Raw genomic sequence first — 19,400 nt, forward strand, 5'->3', positions numbered from 1 at the left:
GGTCAAAACATACCCACAGACAGTACAAAGGACAGAACTTCACTTTTTTGCCCAAATAGCAGCTTCTTATTGCAGAATTTTAGTTGCTTATTCTGTTTCTGATAACATTTAGGTGTTTCACATGCAAAATAAGTGTTTTATGCAACTATTAAAGAAAATATAGGACATTTTTTGTCCTAAAATCTCAGGACATTTGCCATTTTCTCATTTTTTTTTTGCAAGGCACAACTGCCCAAAGAGGGAATGGCCCTTGCAAAGTGGGACAGGTGGTAACCCTAGTACAAAGAAGGTTACTATAGCTTATGCAGTAGCAGTGTACTGTCTAGTAGCAACAAAGGAGATTACATTACTGTAATCATTGTTTTCACTTTCCTCACAATCACACATCATGTACATATACAGGTGGCTGCCTTTGAGGGTTAGGAGTGAGGATTGAAGATGCATGCTATGTATGTCAGCAGAAATGCATGACTTTAGCAATTTGAACCTCTGCTTTCATCCCAGTCTAACACCAGTGGGATGCATAGGCAGTCTTTTTGGGGGGTTTAGGAAAACAGGCAGTTCTCAGATAGAACCTGTGTGTCCAGAAAACTGGCTTATTAGTTTATTGTGAGATACTATTGTGCCATCTTTGAACATAAAGCCATGTCTTCCTTGAAAGTAAAAAGCCATTATTGGATGAAAAGTTTGTGTAAAAAGAAAATCTACTTCAGAGCATATAGGGAGTTGTTATGGCTTCTGGAAATATTCGAAGAGTAAGGCAAAATGTGAGAATAGGGAGACCAAGATGGGGAACAAGTGTGTGTGTGTGTGTGTGTGTGTGTGTGTGTGTGTGTGTGTGTGTGTTTTGGGGGAGAGTGGTTAAAACAGTATGCCTAGGGCAGCATTTCACCTAACTCCAGAGCTACAGTTACTGCAATGTATCATTGCTGCAACTCAATGCCAGTAACTATAAATGTCCCTTTGTGAGATGGGCCAACATAGTGTGGTAAATGGGCCTGTTGTAAGAGTATTGTAGCTACAGGTCAGTCTGTGTTTACTGCTTCTAAAAGTTTGCAGTATGAACTAAAAGGTTGCTTAGGAGCGGTGGCAGTGACAGGGTGATATGTGGAATGGAAGTGCCCAGGGGGCCTCGAACTTGAAATCTGCTGGGGGCCCCCAAAATGCTAACACCGGCACCATGTGCAGTATTGACAAGGAGATTGGAAAGATCCTGAGAGGGCTAACTACTGGGTCAAAGAAATGAAAATGTGAGTTCTGAAAGGTTGCTAACTTGTCCTACTTGGCAATATATGTCATGGGATAAGAAAAGGGGGTTGCTGGAGTACAGTGCCTAGCTAAGAATGAAGTGAGCTATTATTTTTGCTAGGGTACCCAACACTGAAATTTAATGATGTCCTCCACCTCTGTATACTCTCTTCAAAAAGTGTATTTTAAACTTTTATACCATTTCCCAAGCTCAGCACAGAATCTTGAAGCAGGCCATTGCTAGTCTTCTATTTCCTTCTACTTTGTGGGTAGCTGCTGTAGAGAAATTTCCCTCACCCTTTTAGCTCAGTAGGCTGTGAGGGGGAAGAGTTCTTTCAGAGGGCTCTGTGTAAAGGATGCATATGATGAGTATGTAGATAATGGACAAACATGTAAATATCATACACCAGGGACTTGTTTAAAAATAGTGCTCCTACACATAACTATCACAGTGGTGCAAGAAGCCACTTAGAGATCTTTAACGATGCAAGGCTAAATCTGACACAGTGAATTTTTCAGTGTAGCAGTACCTGGAAGAGGTCACAAAGTAAGGGGACTCAGTGGTAAGATCTTTGCCTCAAAGCTGTAGGGTTTCCACGTGACTTCGGATCATAGTCCGTATGGAGTTTGCATTTTCGTAGTGTCTGAAAATGTTTTCTTCAGCCAGTCTAGTTTCTCCTATCTCCCAAAACATGCTGGCTGAAATATATAGCACTATATCTAGATCATTGGTCAAGAAGGTTCCATGGACCAATCCACTTAACGTATTAAATTATTACATTAAAATTAAAAATTAAAGCTGAACACAGTACTTCTGTACAAGATCTCAGTACCCAATCTTCAATTATCTGTGGCTTAAAACATTTCTCACTCAAAAAACAGACAAGGGTCCTCCCCCATTTCTTTCTTGGTTCCAGAAATATGAAACTTACAATGGGAAATGAAGCAGAGGTGGAAGGGATCTTTCATAGCAAATATATGGGATTCAGATCATACATTTAATAATCTACTGCTCTGAAAGAAAGAACATCACAGTAACTTAAACATTAATTTATTGATGTAAGAATGATGCACAATCCACTATATACAATTGATGCAACAGTATATATATATATATATATATATATATATATATATATATATATATATATATATATATATATATATATATATATATATATATATATATATATATATATATATATATATATATATATATATATATATATATATATATATATATATATATATATATATATATAGTGCTTTCACTTTGCATATTTATGCTGTAACGGTTTCTTATGGTCATCATACGTTTACACACACTTGATGCTATATTTTTCTACATCTAAACTGACATCCAGAGATGTTGAGGTTTTATTTGTCCTCAACCATTGCTTCATTCTGTGAAAACCCACAAATACTTATCAGTACTATTTCACAGAATGCAACCTACACTCCATTCTGCAAAAGGCACATCAGATAAATAATACCCTACCGTCATTACATTTAAAATACAGAAACAAAACAGAAACAGTTTCTGGTTTCAAAACAGACTATGTACCACTAGTAAAGCCTATCACATCTACTTACAGTACAGCATTTTTAATGTCACAAACCTATCATTAACTATTTAGAGAAAAAACAGTTATGTACGTATATGAAAGATATGTGCCTACCATAAAGCTAGATCATTTCATTCCAGTCTTTCCGATACAACATGTGGGTCCTTGAGACACTTGCCGGATTTGATTCAGCAGAATTACTGCACCAGTCTTGAGCCCCTTTAAGAATGTCCTTTCCCATAATGCAGCTCTCCCCCTAGTTACCTCCAGTCTAGTTTGATGCTTCAAGATGTGGACACCACTAATCTGTGCTACCCTGGACCCAATGAGCTTAACTTGTGGATCCTTCATGCATCTCAACACTGAAGTTGAAAGGGGGGGGGGTTGCCATACCACACATATTGGAATGAAGATCTGACACTATGGTAAACAACAACTTTCATATCCTATTCATTCAGTCCATCCAATCTGACGTGTGGGTCAGAATCCCAAGCTATGGAGACTCCAGGTGGCATCATGACAAGAGATACTTCAGGATGGTAGCATAGAAGAATGCCCTAGCACTGGAGGTACAATCTACTTTACAGTGCTTTAAAAAAGTCTGCACGGTTGACCAGGTGGCAGCCACACCCACACTATCTAGTGAATGGGCTCTGAAAAAAGACTGTAGAAGTTGTCATTGCTCTAGAAAAATGAGCTCTTATAGGTTCATAGGTAAGCACTAGGCTAGATGTTCTTGTGAGCCATTTAAAGTCTAACCAATTTCCTTCAAAGATGAGAATCAAACCATGTACCTTGTGCCTGTGAGATAAATACCTTAATCATTATGCTAGCCTGACAATCTTCTTTGTTTAAAAGAAAGGGGTTTATTGTAAAATGTAAAGGTGAATAAGATACAGTCTGGTAACCATCTTGAAAAGTGACTAGATATCTTTTTCCTAGCTTGCTTTGAGAAAACGAAATGAAAAGTGGCTCAATGTTTCTGCTCTGTGAAGATAGAAACACAATTCTCTACATATATTCAAGGTACCAAAGCGAGTACTTTCCTTTGTTTCTGTAATTCAGAAAAAAGACTGATAGATGAATGGGCTATAAAATATTTGTCTGAGAAGCAACTCTGGGAGTAAAGGAAGGATTTGTCCTTGAGTTACACTGTCCTGGAAAATCAAGTAGGGAGGAGAGAAAAAAAAGAGTGTGGAGCTTGGAAATACTTCTTGCTGAGGTGATGGCTACAAGAAAAATAGTCTTCCAAGAGAGGTGTTTAAGGTCTGCACAGGATGCTGCTTCAAATGGTAGTTCTTTGAGGGTCTCTAAGACAAAATAGATCTTGAGAAGGAGCTGGATCTTTACCAGATGGTCTTAATAGCAAGATACTTTTTCGAAAGACATTGTATAGTTTGTGAAAGGCTAGAGAACATTCCTAAAACCCAATATGAAAGCTCGAAATAGCAGCTAGCTGTACTTAATAGTGGGGAATCTAGAGCCTGAACCGAACACAGATGCAAGAAAGGGCAGGATGTCCGATGTAGGTGCTGAGAAATGGTCAATGCATTCCTTCTTAGGGAGAAAAGCAAGCTTAGCCATCACTGGAACTGGAGAAAAGTACAGTTTTGTACCTACCATAAATGTAGATGTCCGATAGGTATGCATCTGCAGTCATCACATATGGGTTTGTCCTGCCTCAGGCAGCCCTTCAGTCGGCCGGATTCCAAAGTCTGGGTCTGGCGTCGGCTGATGTCGCACTTTCCCCGTCTTCAGAGCGCCTGGGGTATAAAAGCATCAGCCGACGCCATCTTCCTCAGTTTTTCTTGCCCCAGATGCCAGGTGCCCTCTAAAGGAAGGCTAAATTTGGAGAGATGTATTAAAAAAATCCAAACATGCACAATAATATAAAAACAAATACACCATAACAGATCCCCCCAGCTAGCTATAAGAGGGGTAAGTACCCAAGAAATACCACAGAGGGGAAGGAGGGAGGGTAAACCTGACTGCAGATGCATACCTATCGGACATCTACATTTATGGTAGGTTCAAAACTGTACTATGTCCTTCAAGGATGCATCTGCAGTCATCACATATGGGTAGAATACCATAGCCAATCTGGGGGTGGAGGAACTATGTAAAGGATGGTGTAGCTAAAATGCCCTGCTGGACTGCCGTAGCAAAGCCTGCTCTGGATCTGGAATATAAAGGCAAATTGTAATGCTTGGCAAATGTATGCATGGAGCTCCATGTAGCAGCTTCTAAAATGTCCTTGGTAGCCACCTCTCTTAAGAAGGCTGTGGAGGTGGTTGTGGCTCTCGTGGAATGAGGTCTAATGTTGGCTGGCACAGTTTTTCCATGAAAGGAGTAACAAAAACGAATGCAATTCCCTATCCATTTTGAAATTGTCTGTTTGGAAATTGCTTTTCCTTGTGTACCAGCAGCATATGCTACCAACAGCTGCTCAGTTTTTCTGTAACCTTTAGTTCTGTCCAAGTAGTAGCGCAACTGTCTGTGTATGTCCAGGGTGTGCAGAAGTTTCTCCCCTTTGTTTTGTGGATTTGGAAAGAAGGTAGGCAAGTGAATAGCTTGATTTAATGAAACCCTGGATACTACTTTTGGCATAAATGTAGGATTGGTTCTCAATGAAACTCTGTCCTGATGAAAAATAAGGAATGGCTGTACTGCCATAAGGGCCTGTAACTCAGATACTCTTCTTGCTGAGGTTATGGCCAGAAGGAAAGCAGTCTTCCAAGACAGGAACTGTAGTTCTGCAGATGCTAATGGTTCAAAGGGAGGCAGTGTTAGTTTTTCCAACACGAAGTTAAGGTCCCAAGTAGGTAGAGGTGGTTTCCTTGGAGGATTGATGTTTTTGATTCCTCTTAGAAACTGTCTTAGGAGAGGGTGAGAGAAGACAGGTGGATCAGTATTGTACTCTGCTGAAATTGCTGAAGCATGAATTTTAATGGAAGAGTAAGACAGACCATTGTGGAACATTTCTGCCAAGTATTCCAGAATCTGTGCCATGTTCATCACTGTCGCATCTAGACCCTTTGTGGTGTTCCAAATGTGAAATCTTTTCCATTTTGCTGAATATGCCTTTCTTGTGGAAGGCCGGCGAGCTTCCATAATAATATCTTTCACTCTCTGGGATAGCTTGTCCTGTGGAGGAGTCAAGGTATTTTCCAGGCTGTTAGTTGCAAGGTTTTCAGGTTGGAATGCAGAGTTTTGTAATTGTGCTGTGTCAGTAGAAGTGGCCATAGAGGAAGAGGCCATGGTTTTGCGCGTGACAGGCTCTTTAACAGTGGGTACCAGTGCTGTCTTGGCCAGTCCGGAGCTATCAGAATCACTTTTGGCTGCTCTGTCCTGATCTTCAGTAAAACCTTGGTCATTAATGGGAGAGGTGGAAATGCATACACTGTTAGAGTTCTCCAGCTGAAAGAGAGGGCGTCCACTTTCCATGCTTGTGGGTGGTATGTCCTTGAGCAGAATTTCTTCAGTTGATGATTGTGGGGGGAGGCAAAGAGATCTAAGTCCGGCCTCCCCCATGATTGCGTTATATGTAGAAAGATGTCTGGGTGCAGCATCCATTCGTGTGCATCCATGATATTTCTGCTTAAGCTGTCCGCCAGTATATTGTCTTTCCCTGGCACAAACTGGGATTGTAGCTGTATATTGAGTTTCAAGGAAAGTTCCCATAGATTCATTGCCAGCCTGCAAAGAGGATAGGAATGGGTGCCCCCTTGCTTGTTTATGTACCACATAACCGTGGTGTTGTCTGTCCTTATTAGCAGATGGCCATGATGCAGAAAGGGTTTGAAGGCTTCGACTGCATGTATCACTGCCAGCATTTCCTTTTGGTTTATGTGCTTGCGTAGCTCTTTTTGTGACCATAGACCTTGAATGCATCTGCCCTCCATGTGTGCTCCCCATCCGTGGTCTGAAGCATCTGTTGTAATGGTTTGGCTGGCCATTGGTTTGCTGAAAGGCAGACCCCTGTTTGACTGGCTTGCTTGAGCCCACCACAGAAATTCCTTTTGAAGGCATGGAATGAGTGGTATCAAAGTTTCCAGGCTGTGACTGTGCTGAGTCCATAAACTCCTTAGGTACCATTGTAGTTTCCTCATATGCAGCCTTGCTTGCGGAATCAGAAGGATGCAAGAAGCCATGTAACCCAGGGCCTGCAGGATTTTCCTTGCAGTCAGCTGGGTTTGTCTTGTCAGGTTTTTGAAGTAATCTGGTAGTTGATTTTGTTTTTCTTCTGTGAGGAAGGCCATTTGGGTGGTTGTATCTAGATCTGCACCCAGAAAGGTTATTCTTTGGGATGGAACAAGTCTTGATTTGTGAAAGTTGACTGTATATCCTAAGGCCTGAAGTAGGTGGATGGCATAATTCAAGTGTTTTACCAAAGTTTGTTGGCTGTCCGCTTGTATAAGGCAGTTGTCCAGATATGGGTATATTTGAATCCCCTGAACTCTGCAGTGTGCAATTACTGATGCCAGGCATTTCGTGAATACTCTGGGCACAGTAGATAAGCCAAAGGGCAATGCTGAGAATTGATAATGCTCTGACCCTGCAAGAAATCTGAGGTGTCTTCTGCAACTTTGTCTGATAGGGACATGCAGGTTTGCCTCCTTGAGGTCTAGAGTTACCAGCCAAGACCCCTTGCCCAGCATGGGAAGGAGCTGCTGTAGAGTCAGCATTTTGAATTTTGGCACAATGAGATAAGTATTCAGTGCGGACAAGTCAAGAATAGGCCTCCATTGATTTTCTTTTCTTGGAACAAGGAATAGTCTGGAATAAAATCCTTGGCCTTGTTCTGAGAGAGGAACCTTTTCTATAGCTTTCATTTGCATTAAGCTGGAAATTTGTTTCAAAGCCTCTGCCCTTTGATTCGGTGGCAGGTCTGGCATGCCCTTTCTTTTTGGTAATGTGTGGAAATCAAACCTGTATCCTTTGTCTATTATTTGTAGTGTCCATTTGTCCCTTGTAATACTGTGCCAATTTTCTGAGAATAAGGAAAGCTTTCCACCCAAAGCTGCTTCTAATTGAGCCCTGGTTGGCGGTGTCAAAGTAAAGTCATTGAGCCTGTCCTTGTGCAGCAGTTGAAGGTCCTGCATTACCTCTCTGGTTGGGAGGCTGCCATTGATGTCCTCTGTAGGAGCCTCTAGCTTGCCCTCTACCTCTGGCATGCCTGTTCTTGCCTCTCTGAAACCTCTCTGTGTCTTGAAAGGACCAATTCTTGGAAGGCCAATTCCTGCTGAATCTTGGTGGTTGTACTTGGAGAAAATCCTTGACTGTTTGCACGGATTTTGCCTTTTCTTCAAATTTCTTTAGGACCTCCTGAGCCGTGGAGCCAAATAACTTTTGCTTTTCCAGTGGAGCATCCAGCAGCTTTGCTTTAACATGGTCTGGCAGAGATTGTTCCTTCAGCCAAGCATGCCTACGTATGACTGCGCCAGTCATAGCTGACCTACATGAAGCTTCCAATGCATCATAACCACATTGCAAGAAATGGTTACTAACCTGTTGTGAGTTATGTACCAGATCCTGAAGTGACTTGCGGTCTAGGGGATCAGGTGAAGACAGTTTTTTATGCAATTCATCTAACAAATACTCTTGATACTGTATCATATGAAATTGACAATTTTATGCCCTCATAGAAAGAGTAGCAGAAGTATACACTTTTTTACCCCATCTCTCTAAAGCTCTGGACTCCCTTTCAGAGGGGAGAGGATTTTTAGCAGTGGCAGCTGCAACCCCTTTAGGGCCCTGGGAAATAGTTTCTGGATCAGCAGAGTGGGCCTTGTAAAGGTAAAGATGTGAGTCCGGGACCCTGTAGTACCTATCGGGTTTGGCAGGAGCCGGAGGGAGAGAATCAGGGGTTGTACTAGAGTCAGAGTACACATCATCAATGACATTCAAAACAGGAGGAATAGCTAAAGGCCTATGCTGAGGCAAATGTAAAAAGGTCCTTAATCTTTTCCTGGAATCAGAGAATTCCTGGCCCTGCCATTGGAAATGCTCTCTCATGGAGTGTAGTGTCTCCCCAAAGGAAAACTCTTCAGGAGGGGAGGCCGAGGGAATAGATTCCTCTGCATCAGAATCCTCATAGGCCGAAAAAGCCTCCTCCTGGTGGTCCGAGAGAGTAGAGCCATCAGAGGCCTCATCTGAGGAGTGGGGATCAGAGGGCTCAACCCTGGGCCTTTTGTCTGGAGGAGGTTGAGAGCCCCTGTCCGGATGAGGTTGAGAGCCCCTAATTAGGAGATAAGATCCTCTGCTAAGCTTAGAATCTGTGAACCAGTAGAGGGTCTCTGAGGGATTACCTTGGGAGGCAAAGCTTTTGAGAGTTTAGCAGCTTTAGCCCTGGAGAATGCCTTAATGGACATGGATGCAGGAGGCCTGGCTGCACCACGTGCTGGTGTAGATTTGTCTAAAGGAATGGTGTCAGAAGGTTCCAGGACACCAGTTTCTGTTGGAAATTCAATAACCGACTCAGCCGGGGCCTCCGGGACCGAGGTAGTCGGTTGAGCGGTTTCGGTAACTGGAAGTACCAAGGACTCGGTTTCAGCCGAGACCGATACACCCGCGGTAGGCCTGGCCGTGGTTTCAGCCGAAACCGCGGCCCGCGTGTCGGTCCTTGTCCTTCCGTTTCTTAACTAAATGAGAAGTCGGAGTCTCCGACGGCATCTTATACGAAAAACTAGCCCCAAAAAATTCCTCTGCAAACTCTGGGCCTAGACAGGGTAGGCAGTAAGAGTGGAAATCCTTATGAGGTATTTGTTTCCCACAAGTTAAACAATTATTAACTTTATCTGACATTGGCTGAGGCAAGAAAGAGTCCCCAACGGGGTACTTAGCTTTTTGAAGTCTTCGGTAGCTGAATTACAGGAGCTGGCCGACCGGCACTTGCGAACTGCTTCTGCTTCGGGCACCACACGGCAAGAAAGACTGGGGAAGATGGCGTCGGCTGATGCTTTTATACCCCAGGCGCTCTGACGTCAGGGAAAGTGCGACATCAGCCGACGCCGGACCCAGACTTTGGAATCCGGCCGACCGAAGGGCTGCCTGAGGCAGGACAACCCATATGTGATGACTGCAGATGCATCCTTGAAGGACATCCAACTGGTCAGTTTCAGACGGTGTAGATCCAGGTAAGGCTGCATGAAGGACTGAGTGATCAGATCTGGGAATGGATCCATGAGCTTAGCAGTGTCTTTCAGGTGAGGCCTTAAAAGGGGAAAGTAAATCTGTCTGGGCCAAAAGGGGGCTATGAGGATGACTGTTGCCTTGTACCTCAAAGCTTTCTGCAGAAACCTGGACATAAGGAGAAGGGGTCAATATGCATACAGAAGCCTGGAAAGCCACAGCTGAGATGGTGCACCCCTTGGTGGCTGTCCTGGATGGAGAATCCTGGCAAAAATAGCATGCTGCATTTGGTGTTGTGTGAGGTGGTAGAAAAATCACAGCAGGGAGTGCTCTAGTGACTGAAAATCTTCTTTGCTGTCACTGGACTGAGAGACCACTCATAAGATGTTAGCAGATCCCTGCTGAACCTGTCCACACGGTAACACAGTATCCCCAGGATGTTTGTTACTATCAGAAAGAGGTGGGAGGCCATCACCTATCGCCAGACTCTCGTAGCTTCCTAACCTAAGAGGTTAAGATCTGGTTCTCCCTTGCTTCTTGATGTACCAAACTGGTCATGTGTCCATTGGGATGGATATCACATCCTGTGGAAGACAGCTCTGAAGTTTCTGCAACGCTAGAAGGACTGCCCTCAACTCTAAGATATTCATATGAAGATTGGAATCATTGCTCATCCATTGACCTCAAATCATTCTCCTTTCATAATGTCCCCCCACCCACATGAGAATACGTCCATGGCCATTGTTGCTATTGGGAGTGGAGACTGAAATGGTCTCCTCCCCAAACCACTGGGGATTGTAACTACCACTGAAGATGTGTTTTGCAAGATTCTGTAATTATTATGGTATTGGAAAGAGGATGATAGGTTTACAACCGCTGAGCTTGAAGGAGCCAGTGCAATATTCTTATTTAGAAGTGGGCAAATTCTACCACAAAATTGAATAGACCATCAGGCCTGAGACCCTGAAAGTTAAGCATGCTGTTGGAGGGTTGCTGAGTATTAGACACTCAACTGCAGACTGCAAGGTATGTATTCTGTCCGGAGAGAGAAAATGTAAAGAATGCTATCCAATGACACCCCAGGAAGTCTAGTTTCTGGGTGGGGCTCAGGTTGGACTTTGCAGGTTAACAAATATACTCAGGAAGTTACAAAGGCAAAGAAGATAATCCCTGGCATGCTGAAAAGACTCCACTGAGGAGGCACCCACGAGCCAGTTGTCTATATAAGAGGAAATTTGGTATCCCTGAAGTTGTAGATGAGCTGCTACAACAGACATGCATTTAGGGAACACACTGGGGGGCTGTGGTGAAAGCAAATGGCAGCACTATGAATTGGTAATAACTATATATTAATATTTATACTTATTAGGAAGTATAGAAATCTCCTGGACTCTTTTGCTCTCTTAACGTGAAGGTAGGCATCCTGAAGATCCACAAAGCACATTCTTTCATTTGCCCTAAGGCAGGGTAGAATCAACTGCACTGTGCCCATTCTGAATTGGATCTTTTTAACATGTGTGCTCATTAGGCTGCAGTTCACTATGGACCTAATGTCCTTACTTTTCTTCAGAAGCAAAAAGTGCTTCAAATAATATCCTGATCCTGTATGGTCTGGTGGGGCCACTGAAGGTTTTTTGTGAGAAGGGAAAATGTATTTTCTAATGTGGCCTTTGACTGGTTTGGTGGGACATCTGCCAATGGATACTGGGGGTTGAGGAGGGGTTTCCAAAAATGGTCAGTAATAGTTTCAGGATATTATATCCCTCTTAACCATTTGTCTCTCATGAAGGCATACCACGGGGTTGGATAGGGAGAGGGAGGACATCTGACTGCCTCCAGAGTGGAGCAGTCATGCAGACCTTCAGGGATTCTGGGGTCTCCTGTCAGAGAAGGGCCAGTGATATCCCTGACTCTGCAGACTTCCTGAGCCTCTGGGCTTGCAACCGTCAAACAGGCCACCTCTGCTATGGCCACTTCAGTCTGAAAGTGAGTCAAACTGATGTTTACACTTCCAAAACCAGTGAGAGAATGAGGCCCTTTTTGGTTCGTATTATAAGATCACTGGAGGGCCTCTGACAGCAGAAAGAGTATTACCGACTCACTCACTCTTCTTTATTTTTTACTTTCACAGATATACCAAACAAGGATGACCTGTTAAATGCAGCATATGTGAAGGAAGCTTTAAAGTTGTCTGTGAAACGACATAGGACAACCAGCAGCCCCAGACACTCCATCCTCTGTATTATGAATGGGCCACATGACGAGGTTTGTAATACTGGACATAGTAGTCGGAGTGGCCTACAGCAGTTTCTTTGACTCTAGTGTCAGTGGGTTTTTCAGATTAGATGATGCCTACTGGGACAGATTTCTCCAAAACCTATTCATGTGTGCTTCGTAGTTCATAGGTTGATACTAGGCTATCTGCCCTAGGGCATTTATAAGCCTAGCCAGTGTGTGTTTGGCTTTCGCCACCCTTTTAGATTAGTTGACTGCGCCACTGTATAGTAGGTCACAGAAGACAACCCTTTTAAGGTTAGTTTACTGTGCCTCTGTCTAGCAGGGACACAAAAGACATCCCAGGGGTAAACTTACGATCTCCCATCCACTCGTCAAGATTTCTCTTGAAGAGGGTCAGTGAGGGGCTCTGCCGAACATGGATTTGGATTTTGTTCCAGAGTGAGGGGAGCCACTGGGATATGAATCTGTCCCTCCAGCATGTCCTATTTATTTCTGTGCTGAGGTTTATGTCCCTGGAGTGTGTAGCTCTAAGGGATTTGGATTTCCTGAGGTGGAGCATGTCCATTAATTCTGGGTTGGACATGGCTTTATACGTCAGGCACAGATCGCCTCTGAGTAGGCGGTAAGCAACTGAGTAGAGCTGGAGTTTCTTTAGCCTAACTGCATAGGGCATCTGTTTGAGTCCCATGACCCTCTTGGTGAGGTACTATTGGGGTCTTTCCAGTTGCTGCAGGTGTCGGGTAAGGTACATCCCAAATGGGGCATTGTATTCAATTATGAGCCTGATGAGTGATGAGTAGAGGGGCACAATGACCTCTCTTGATCTAGATGTGAACCCTTTTGTGATAAGGTGGGCTATATAGAAGGTCTTTCTAACCACTTTGGCAACAAGATTGTCAAAGGAGAGATTACTATCTACTTGGGTTCCCAAATATCTAATTACTTCTTCCATACTTAATGGATTACCACCTATGTGGTAATTTGTGGGCACTTTGTTTTTCCCAAAGGGGATGACTATGCACTTTTTGGCATTTAGCTTTAGGCCATGGCTCTGGCACCAATTATCCGTCTCTGTGTGACCCTTTTGGAGGATGCTTGTGAAGCTTATGCCCACTACCAGAGCCTGTCCATCTCCCTAGATTCCTTTTTGGGATAATGGATGGTAGTAGAGTCTTTGGAGTTCTCTTTTAGTGGCTGCCGCCCAAATGATGGAGTCCACCACAAGTTGCAAACAAGTTCATAGGTAAGTACTAGGCTAGCTGCCCTTGTAGGACATTTCAAGCCTAGACAATTTCCCTCAAAGGTGACAGACAAACCCTGCATGTTTTGTCTGTGAAGTAAGCACCTTAATCATTACACCAATGCTCCTTATACTTCAGATGGTGGGCAGCAGAGGATCTTGTCTCATAGTGTTTGGGCTCCTGCCATGATCTTCTACCTGCTAATTCAAATAAATTGTCAGCAAGAAGTATCAGCCAGGACGTAGACTGTGTCATTCCATAGGCCATAAATAATACATTGTCATCCTGAAGGAGGATCAACAGGACAAGCTCCTCTCTGGTGCATCAGTTCTAAGTTTTTGCTAAATCAGGGGTCTGCCAGAGGGGACTGAGGGTATCCTTTTCTATCCTCTGAGTCAGTATCAGAGGTGTGGGTCTCTGATGGGGAGTCTAGGTGTTTCCTCTAACATGTTCTCTTTTCTGGACAATCAGGGGATACGTCACTTGATTCCTCAGATATGACCACTGGACATCTGATGAGAATAACACAAGACTGGAGGGGGGGCAGTTAGAGGATGTAACTGTTGCCAATGGAACCTGTGTGTCTGTTCTCTTTGTTGAAGAAATTATCCTTCTCAATGCATAGAAGGCCAAACTAACCCCCATCGAATACGAAGAGACTGCTTCAGTTGACCGATCTATTTTTCCCTTCAGGAAATTGGACACCACTGCTGGAGGACCCTGAAATCTGAGAAGGCTGTAACACCCAATGAGGGAATAGGCACCACAGACTCAAAGGCAGAGGTCTTGGACACCAATGGAGCAGAAGCCAATGGTCCCACTGGTGAAACTGAAAATAGCAACCTGAATCCTTGGATCTAAGATGTGATCGATCTAAAGAAACCACAGTGTAGTGAGCTGGTATGGTATTCCCTAGAACTGAAGAAGCACGGAAGGTCAGCCCAGAGCAATAGGATCCAGAAGGATCAGTGGTTCCAAAGTAACCACAGGCAAAAAGCTGACTAGTGTAGGAACACGATCTGGGGGAATTTGAACATATCCAACCACCTTGAAGAGAATGGAATGACCCCCATCTCAGTATGGGTCTTACGGAACATCTGCATCAGACTATCCAAATCAGCTTTGGAGGTACTCCTGGTAGGAACTGAAGGATTACATGTTAAAAGCTGAAGGTGGTCTTGAAGAAAGGCAGTCCAAGTTCTCTGAAGTGGATTTCTTTGGAGAGTAGTGTATACTAATTGGATCCAGGAGGTCCAGCTCCAGAGAGGGAATATAGGTAGGTGATCAGGTCCTATGCGCCTTGTACCTTCGGAACTGGGGATGGAGAGAACTAATTATTTGGTCTTTTTTTTTTGGCTCTGGCTCCTTATGTTTAGAAGATTTGTCAGGAGATTTTTAGCAATGGCTACTTCTTCATCTGGTGGAAGAAACCCTTTCAAAATCAACTTGTCCCTCCTATGCACCAAGGCTCTGGGTCAGAAGAAGGCACATATTTCATTGAAGAATGACAAATCAGGAATTCCTAGATACAGGATGCACAGGTCGTGAAGGTCTTGAGGTAAAATGTTGTAACCACACATAGGGCATTTTATGAAGCTGTTCTGCTTCTCCAACTTATAGTAAACAGTTAAACACTGCAGAAAGACTGAAATACACAGCAGAACCACACTAAATCAGTAACAACTTCACAAACTCTAAGACGAAAACTAATCTATATGTATACATTTATGTATAGAAGTTGGCACACTGATAAATAAGAAGTCCAACTAGCTAACTATAACTGTTTCTACCACAAAACACAGAAAAAGCATTCAAAACTATCCAAACCACAAGCTAATATGAAGGGAAAATTATGGTGGCAGGCTGCAGTGGTGAAGGAGCTGAGAAAATGACAAAATTAACATCAAAATCTTGTCACTACTATAAAAGAAACACTGTCTAAATCCACAACTGTACAGTAGCAGCAGTAATAATGTAATATAATAAAGAGAAAAGAGATCTCTGAAAGAGATAAACAATAGGTAAAATGAGGTGCAGTGCTTATTTGCCCAAGATCACGCTTCTTGTTGCAAAGGCAGCAAATGAGATTTGAGGTAACTAGGGGAGAAGTGCATTATAGGAAGGGAAATTCTTAAAGGGGCTCAAGGTTGTAGCACTAATTCTGCCCAGTCTGATTTGACAAGCAGCTCAGGAATCTATATATCGTATTGGACAGACTGAATGAATAGGATTACTCACCATAACAACAGATATTTCATACTGGTCACTATTGCAGTAGAAACACAAAAAGGCTAGCAGTAGAAAAACAGGCAAAACGTCCACAAGCAGAAACAAGTTTATTGGTAAGCATTTTCATTTGGTATAGTCACCAAACTTCATCAGACAAAACCAACTGAAATCAGTGCCCTTTTATACCAATTTGCTTACATCATTAAAGCTCTGCAGCCAATAGAAAAACTTCACAAAATTTAAACATATGAACATTTAAAATTATAAAAACATTCTTAAACTCATGATGTTACTTATATATATTTTTTTTCCCCCAAGCCAATTACTTTGACTGAAAGTGTGTATATACATATCTATTACCTATCATACACTTTCATTTTTTAAAAAAACTATTAACAGAAATCATTTTATTTAACCCAGGAGGTGAACCTGCATTTAAATAGATTTCCCATCATCTCACCTTATTTTCCAAAATCAATTTCCATGATCCACCTTGAGGGTTCCTAGAAACTTGATACACTACTACGAATTTTAAACTATGTGAAGGAAATTTATTCAAATGTCTATATAAGGTATTAGCATCCCTTGGATGGGAGATATCATAAAAATGTTCATAGATTCTTTGAGATAGCTTGCATTGAGTCTTTCCAACATACAATGTTGAACACTATAAACAAAATGCGATGTATACTACCCCCTGTGAGTAACAACTATATCTTCCGCTTATAGGGATACTGTTATTACCTGTATTGACACTAGACCCATGAAATACATGGCAGCATTGGTTGCACATGCCACAAGGAAAGTACAGTTGTGTACCTACCATAAATGTAGATGTTCGAGTGTATTCACTGTTGCAGTCATTACAATTGGGTTATCCTGCTGGCAGGCTACCCGCAGTCAGCCTGAATTCCAAAGTCTAGGTCCAGCGTCGGTTGCTGTCACCTCTTCCCTGGCGTCAGTGCGCCAGGGGTATAAAAGATGCAGCCGACTCCATTTTCTTCAGTTTTTCTTGCCCCAGATGTCAGGTGCCACTAAAATGGTAGGCCAAATTATGCCAATAAGCATGTATGCACAAAAAACAACTTTTCCTTCATCTATAAGCAAATACACTACATAGGTTGTATAGAATAGAGAAGTACAGATAAGTCCCAGCAAAGGAAAAGGGGGATGGTGTGAGGGTAACCTGGACTGCAACAGTGAATACTCGAACATCTACATTTATGGTAGGTACATAACTGTGCTATGTTCATCGGGTTTCACTGTTGCAGTCATTACAATTGGGTTGAATCCCAAAGCTAAGGTTGGGAGGCTGGTGCTAAGTAGGATTAGGAGAGGCTATCAGGCCCTGCAGAACTGCAGTGGCAAATCCTGCCCTGGATTTAGAGTAGAGAGGTAAATGATAGAGCTTTGTAAAAGTATGCACTGAACTCCAAGTTGCAGCCTCTAAGATGTCTTTGGTTGGTACTCCTCTGATGAAGGCTGCTGAAGTGGCTGCTGCTCTGGTGGAATGTTGCCTGATGCCCTTAGGCACTGATTTGCCATGCTGTGAATGGCAGAAACGAATGCAGTGACCTATCCACTTTGATATAGTCTGCTTTGAGATAGGCTTTCCTTGTGATCCTGCAGCATATGCCACTAGAAGTTGTTCGGTCTTTCTGAAAGTTTTGGTTCTCTCCAAGTAGAAGTGTAGCTGCCTGTGAATGTTCAAAGAATCCAGAATTCTCTCACCCTTACTCTGTGGGTTTGGATAAAAAGTAGGCAACTGAATTGTTTGATTAAGGGCGACACTGGACACTACCGTAGGCATAAATGTAGGGTTTGTGCGCAGAGAAACCTTGTCAGGATGGAAAATGATAAAAGGTTCCACAGCCATGAGTGACTGTAATTGTGAGACTCGTCTAGCAGAGGTTATTGCTAGGAGCAGAGCTGTTTTCCAGGATAGGAATTTAATATCAGCTGCAGAGGCTGGTTCAAATGGAGGCAGTGTGAGTTTTTCCAAGACATAGTTGAGGTCCCATGCAGGTATTGGTGCTCTCCTTGGGGGTCTTATGTTTTTGGCCCCTCTGAGGTACTGCCTTAGTAATGGATGAGAAAAAATAGGTGGTTACGTATTGTAATGAGCTGAAATGGCAGAGGCATGAATTTTAATTGATGAAAAAGAAAGGCCTTTATCAAGCATCTCAGTTAAGTATTGCAAAATCTGAGGAATATTTGGAACAAGCGTGTCAAAACCTTGTGCCTGGTTCCAAGCACAGAATCTCTTCCATTTGTCTGCATAAAATTTTCTGGTGCTAGGTCTCCTGGCCTCCAAAATAACATCCATCACTGCTTTAGAGAGAGGTGTGCCTTGACTGGCTACATTATCCGCCATGCTGCCAGGTTTAAGATCCTGAGTTGGCTGTGCAGTACTTGACTGTCTTGTTGGGTCAATAAGTGAGGAATTTGAGGTAAAGTCCAAGCTGGGCATTGAGACAAGCTCTTTAGGATTGGGTACCAGTGCTGGCGGGGTCAGTCTGGGGCAATCAGTATCATTTTTGGTTTCTCTTGTCTGACCTTGAGGAGTACCTTGGGGAGGAGAGGCAGAGGAGGAAAGGCATATACTGTTAGGTGTTTCCAGCTGAAAGACAGAGCATCCACTTTCCATGCTTGCTTGTGATAAGTCCTTGTTCAGAATTTCTGTAGTTGGTAGTTATGAGGAGAGGCAAATAGGTCTATGTCCGGGCATCCCCAGTTCCTTGTTATCATGGTGAATACTTGCGGATCCAATTTCCACTCATGGGGATCCATTAGGTTTCTGCTTAGTTCGTCTGCCAGAGTATTTGTCCTTCCTGGCTGGAATTGTGCTTGCAGATGTACTTGGTAAGTCAAGGCTGTGTCCCACAAGTTCATGGCTAGCCTGCAGAGGGGGTAGGAATGTGTTCCTCCTTGCTTGTTTATGTACCACATAACTGTAGTATTGTCCGTCCTTATCAGTAGTTGTCGTGGATGAAGTAGATCCTTGAAGGCTGTTAGGGCATTCTGAACAGCTAGCATCTCTTTTTGATTGATATGTAGATGCATTTGACTTGCGGACCATGTGCCCTGAATACATCTTCCTGCCATATGGGCCCCCCAGGCATAATCTGATGCATCTGTTGTCAATGTCTGCCTGGATGTGGGTAAGGTGAATGGCTGTCCCGTATTGTGGTGACAGGCTTTTGCCCACCATCGAAACTCCTGTTGCAGGCAGGGAATGAGTGCAATTACGGTCTCCAGACTGTGGCAATGCTGAGTACAAACACTTTTTAGATACCATTGAAGTTTCCTCATATGCAGTCTTGCATATGGAATTAGCAGAATGCAGGATGCCATGAAGCCCAAAGCCTGCAGAATTTCTCTTGCAGATAACTGGGTCTTTGTTGGCAACATTTTGAAATAAGTAGTCAGTTGTCTGTGCTTGTCTGGCGTGAGATAAGCCATCTGGGCAGTTGTATTTAAGCTTGCACCCAAGAATATTATCTCTTGAGAGGGTACAAGTTTTGATTTCTTTTCGTTTACTGTGTACCCTAGACCTGTTAGTAATCTTTTTACAAACGCCAGATGCTGTAGTAGAATGTCCTTGTAATCTGCTTGAATAAGGCAGTCGTCCAAGTAAGGATATATTTGTATTCCTCTTTGTCTGCAAAAAGCAATCACTGGTGCCAGGCATTTTGCGAAGACCTTGGTCGCAGTAGATAAGCCAAAGGGCAGTGCAGAGAATTGGTAA

General features: G+C 43.1%; 1 protein-coding gene across 2 annotated transcripts in view; it reads right to left on the bottom strand.

Annotated features, from left to right (window-relative positions):
• Positions 1 to 19,400, bottom strand: part of RNF31 (ring finger protein 31) — a 1,258,066-nt gene that overhangs the window by 950,986 nt on the left and 287,680 nt on the right. The gene's annotated exons all lie outside the window — the stretch shown is intronic.

The sequence above is a fragment of the Protopterus annectens genome, chromosome 16.part0 (genome assembly GCF_019279795.1).
Source record: "Protopterus annectens isolate FY-2018-M chromosome 16.part0, PAN1.0, whole genome shotgun sequence".
NCBI classification, from domain to species: Eukaryota; Metazoa; Chordata; order Ceratodontiformes; family Protopteridae; genus Protopterus; species Protopterus annectens.